Genomic DNA, 6,001 nt, shown 5'->3' with positions numbered 1-6,001 from the left:
AAAACTTACAGGGGGAAAAGGAAAGACACAAGAGTCCCTTTGTGTATTTTCCCCTTTTTGAGATTGTTTTCATTCTGTACGCAGTGGGTAGATGTGCCATTTGCTTTGCTGAATTCTGCAATTGAAATTCTTCACACCACTAACAGCCAGGAGTGAAAAGTACCACGGATCGGCAAAGTAGAACTAGAGTATCTTGCAAAATGGTCAGGTGATTCTTACGTGTGATAAAAGCTCCTTTTATATTTTCTTTGTACGGTGTAACACTAACCAGGCCCTTTTCTAAACACTGAGGTGAGGTAAAGGCTTACATGAATGACTGACCTTCTGGTGTCCCGGTCAAACTGGAACACAAATATTTTTATTTAATCGGAAACATGTTATTATTTTGCTAGTATTACTTTGTCCTTGTTTTCTGAAATTAAAGCCTACTTTGTTCTGTGGAGTTAACAGCTCAGAGTAAAAAAAATGGGCATCCAGTTATTCTCCCCTTCCCACCTCCCCGTAAGTGTCCACATTTGACCCGCATCTCCCATTCCTTGGGTGAGAGCTTCTACCCCTGAGCTGTTGAATACAAGGCAGGGGGAGAAAGGCAGTCTGCCCTGCTCATGGGCCTGGGAAAAGAATCCTGAAAATATTCAGCAAACAAGATTCAAATTCTTGAGCAGCTTTAGATGAACCAAAACAAGTTTTTGATAATATATTTACCTACTGGGTGATACCTGGGATTCTTTAAGCCTCTTTGATTTATAGAGATGGACTATAAAATCTGAGAAACAAGCCTTCGAGCGACACATATATAGCTTCCTGACAGAGCCAGCCTGCCTGTGTCACTAAACACAGGGTCTCCAAGGTCCCCAGAGACAGGCACCCACTGCACCAGGCTGGAAATCCCAACACAGTAGTTGTCATAAAAGTGAGGCAGGGATGCCACCGTTGCCTTGCTTCGATCTTTGGTAAGATCTTGATGGCAGAGCTATACCAGAAAGCCTTTGTGGCCAACTCCTACAACATTTACTTCTGATTTTGCAGGCTTTGAGTATGTTTTCATGGCTGTCACACCTGCCCTGATTGGTGCCGGAGCTGCTGCTCGGGGTCAAGCTGTTTTCCTTGGCATTGCTTGTGGCGCAAAAATTGCAGCTAGTGTCAATAAGGAACGTCCCAAGGTCTTAGGCATCATCTGCAGGCAGGTGCATTGAGCATGATGAACTGGACAAAGAAGGAGGAAGGAAGGCAGAGGGAGAGAAAGAGCAGCTAATGAAGAGCTCGATGAATTGCAGTGGTGATATGACATGTCCTGCTACCGCAGCCACTGTCCCCGTGCTGGCTGTGCCCTGTGCACTTGCCACACCATCTGGAAGGGATAAAGGCAGCCTCAGGGACTCAAGAAAGGCAGGCTTTTTTTCTCTATTTTGCCATAAACTTCCTAGAAAAAAAGCAACTCATGCTTTGGTTTCCTGTTTAAAGAACCTGAGGGTATTGCGATCTCTGTAAAGGCATAAGAGCGTAGAGGGCCGAGGGTGTAACCTCTTGGAAGGGTTTTAATGCCACATAGCAAAAGCCTGTTTAATTTCTGACACTGACCGGTGCCTCGTGGGTGAATGCAATCACCCGGCTACCCTCACTGGAAGGTGTGCTTTGACTACCTCCCATTTGATAAGAGCTGTTTCCAAACGTCTCCCTTCCACTAAGCATCTGTGCATCCTCATATATACATTTCTGCATCATTCAAGGTTGAATTTCACTTCATTTCATCTTTCCCTCTATTTTCCTAACCCCCAAAACCACAGACCAAAACCACAAGGAGATTCAGGAAGCCCAGATAGCTTAAAAAGTGGAGGAATGCTGATAGACCAGGATTACCCATGCCCTCTCCTCTTACAGCTATTGACCAATATGGGCTAAAAGGAGGGCTTTTGTGCTGTGCCTCTGCCAAAAAATTAAAGGGTAAAAAGAAACCAGTGACAAAGAAAGTGCAGATCTGGCCAGGTCCTACTTCAGATCCTGAAAAGGGCTTTTTTTTCATCTTACATGGACAGAAGAAATGTTTTTACACACTGGACCTCCCAGTGAATGCCTTTTCACTTCTAGAAGACCAGGATAAGGTGAGCCTGGACCACCAACTTCACATGAAAGAGGACAGTCCAGCAGGATGTCACCTATTTTTCTTCTATACCTGTGCCTGGGGTACCTTTCTGTTGCTGGTTCAGAAGCCTGCAGCTCTTCCCTGCTCTCTGCCGGCGATTTGCCAGCTCACCGCATCGACCAGAAGCATCTCAAGGCAGAGGTGAGCAGCTTCCGCAGCCCTCTGACCCTGCGGACGCAATGCCTTGCCATCCCTGGTAGCATTTCTTTGCTGAATTTTCTCCCGTGGTTTCTCGCAGGATGAAATTACCTCTCAAGCGCTATCGCAGGTCTGGAAACTGTGCATTTTTAACTCTGGGGTATTTTTCCTTTTCTTCAGCAAAAGCCAAGGTCAAGCATTTTGTTGAGTCCAAAAACACATCAAAGGAAAAGGGTGAGTAAAAAAAAAAAAAAAAAAAGCAAAGCCTCTGTATAAAGCATTTCAGAGTACTTATAGAGCATATTAGAGAGCAAAAGGAGCTTTCTGGCTCCTATCTGGCGGTTGTTGCAATTGTTAATGTGGTTTTGTTCCATTATTAATGACACCAGAAAGAGAAATCAGGCCTTCCAGACAAACTTGAGAGACTCTCAGACAGCAAAGAGAAGGAAGGGGGGGGAAAAAAAAGCCAACCAACTTTAAAATAATGGAAATAAGCAATAAAGGTGACGCACAAGCAATAAAAACCTGCAGGTGTCCGTAGCACTGTAGGGGTGGTAAACCCAATCTGCTACAAAGCTTGTAAATCATTCCCAGAGCCTGCTAGTTTAAGGGCACTTTGTAATTAACCAAGCCCAAACTAATTTCTTACAGCCTGTACTATGTTGCTTGATACATTTGTGTTTCCTAGAACTGCTGTTTGACAAGCAAAGAAAAAGAAAACCAGAAGAGCAACATTAATGGACAAAACGTCTGTAACCTGGAGCGCCATATCATTAGACTCATCTGAATGTGGTTGGACAGGATTTCAACAAAAAGCTTTGTTAGGAAAATACATCATGAATACGCCGAGGTAAGTAATATCAGGATTAACACTCCGATCCGGCTTTCCTGGAAATGTGCTCTGAGTTAGCTACTAAATCAGCATCCCTGCAGAAGGGCCGGGCAGGACGTGCCCCTTTGCTCCCACCCAGCAGAAACAGCTCCACCACCGGAGCCTTGCGCTGATGCCCAAGCGCCGCAGCACCAAAGCCCAGGACCCACCACCTGGTCCACAGCATCCTCTTCAAACCCCATCCCCAACAGCAGGAGTGAGATCTGCTGAAGCTCTTCCGCCACCGAATCTGGGGTGCCGGGAGGCAGGCAGAGAACTTGAGGGACTCAGAGGGGCCACGCGCCAAGGTTAAATTTGGTTAGATTGGCTGCTAATCACTGATACAGCTATCATCAGTACTCCTTGAAGTCGAGTGATTCGCTCTGCTTGTTGATGGGGCTGCACCCCGTGGTCCCCAACACCAGCTCCTCCTTGCCACAGCCAGGCTGCTAGCAGGGACGCTGCCCCAAAATCCCCCCCTGGCCTGCCCTGCGGTGCTCCGCTGCCCTGCCAACAGCGTCCTGCCCTCCCCAAAGCGCCCACCCATTGCTGCCATCTCACACCCCTAAGCATTTCTGCTTAGGAGCGACCTTCTCCCTTGCAGAGGGGACATTTGCAGCACAGCAGGGAGAAAGCGTTGCTTGCAGTGGGCTGTCGGGGAGAGAGGAACCAGCCAGCTTTCAGATAAATAGGATTTATGAAAATGTGATTAAATGAGTTCTTAATACCGGGCATTTTGTCGTATGTGTCACTGTATTTCTTGAGGTGCAGTTTATACTAAAAAAAACCAAAAACAACCTCTAGACATTTTATAATTTTCCCTTTAAAAAGAAGGAATTTGAAAGGTCTTTGCTGTTAATTTTGATGTTGGGACAAACACTCATTTCTTATCCCAGAAATGAACATTCGACCTATGCTGCAAAGCCAAAACTGCCAATATTTGGGAAGAACTCCAGACCTGGATTTCAATTTCATGACTAACATCTGTCCTTCCAATAGAGTTGATTAAATCAATGCGACCAGTGTGATACATTTTAAATTACTCAAAGTTCAATTCATTTTATAAAAGCGCATACCCATATGTTGTGCTGCCAAAATAGGTCACTGGGCCAAGAGCTCAAAAATAATTTAAATAAAGATTTAAAGAAATTAAAAAGGAAAATGACCTAAATTTACATTACCATGAGTCATAGAATCATAGAATCATAGAATCGTAGAATCGTAGAATCATAGAATCATAGAATGGGTTGAGTTGGAAGGGACCTTAAAGACCATCTAGTTCCACCCCCCTGCCATGGGCAGGGACATCTCCCACTAGACCAGGCTGCTCAAAGTCCCATCCAGCCTGGCCTTCAACACTTCCAGGGATGGGGCATCCACAGCTGCTCTGGGCAACCTGTTCCATCGAGTCCTTCTACAACACTTTGAGGACTAAAACTGCCATGAAGCAATGGGGTCAGGGGGCAATTTTGGCATTGGGATCCCATTTTCAGCAGGGACACCAAGACACAATGTTGGCCTGACGTGGCAGAGGGAATCTGGCAAAGTGCAGGAGCAGCTCAGACGGATGGGATGGAGGGGAAACCTTTGTAAGCTGCCTTTGCAGATAAAGTGCAACCATGCTTTCAGGTGCCCCCAGCACCACAGCAGGCTGCAAAACCTACGTGAGATCAAATATTCAGGCAGTATGTCCTCACTGTCTTCTCCTGTCCCTTCATCTGACTCCCATTGCTGCAGCTTCAAGAGATGCACCAGAAGTCAGGGAAGCTGGAGATCTTATAGCACCCTGAAAAAAAGATGGGCCCTGGAGTCCATGCAGATTGCACCCTCTCTTGCCAAGGCCTGACCTAAGTCCTAGAAGTCCCCTCTGAGGTTTGCAAGTAGGAAACCCTAATGTCACAGGGAGGCTTTCACCTTGCCGCACATCAGAGCGTCACACTTGTTGGAAAGCCCCAGCGGGAGCAGGTGTCCGCAGCTGAGTCACAGGCAAGCCCAGCCCCACTCCTGCTCAGCCCCCTGCCCAGGGCTCGGCTTTGGCCACCCAGACCCCCGCGGGACTCACTTGCCACCCTCACAGACAAGCAGTGCGTGGGGAAACCTGCACTAGTCCATACAGTGCAGCAGGGGAGGTGGCTGCCCAGCGCAGAGGGCTCTGGCAGACCCCGGCCGTCCTTCCTGGCATAGGGAATTGCCCTTTCCTCCCACCCACCCTGAGAAGCCTGGGCTGACCTGCAGACTGAGGCGTCTCTTGTTTATCCACACCCTAGAAAAACTTGAGGAGAGGGAAACTGGAGGAAGAGGGGGATGGAGGATCTGCCAAAAGGGCCACCCTGGTGGGTAACCCTTTCCCCGGTCAGAGGGGTGGCTCTCCTGGGAGGGCATATGGCTTCTGGCAGCATCTGCCCCTGAGCAAGGATGAATTTTCAGGATTGGGGCAGTTGCGTGTTTTTTTTAATCGTGTTTCCCAGTAACTCACACTGTCCCAAGCTCTCTGAAAGAAGAACAAACATCTGTGAGGAGCGTCTCTGAAAGATGATGGAAGGGAGAGAGGAGCACCCATTGCTTGTGCTTGGCGTGGTGGGATGGGAACTGGGCTCATTTTCCACCGTGGTCATCCGAGATGACCCCTGGGGACGCAGAGGTGCTGCTGCCCAGCCCCACCACCTCACCCGCAGCATCACCAGACACCTCGGGGGCAATAAAGTTCTTTTCAACACCCCGAAGGGAAATTTCCCTCGCGGATGCGTGTTCCTTAAGCAATCACACCCGCACACACAAAAATAAAAAAAAGTCAAGAAAAAAAAAAGCATCCTCGTCCGAGTGCCCCGGTGCCTGGCCCGGGTTCCCCG

The sequence above is a fragment of the Chroicocephalus ridibundus genome, chromosome 1 (assembly GCF_963924245.1).
Source record: "Chroicocephalus ridibundus chromosome 1, bChrRid1.1, whole genome shotgun sequence".
Classification (NCBI taxonomy): Eukaryota; Metazoa; Chordata; class Aves; order Charadriiformes; family Laridae; genus Chroicocephalus; species Chroicocephalus ridibundus.
The sequence above is the reverse complement of the archived record's forward strand: the minus strand, read 5'-3'. Positions refer to the sequence as shown.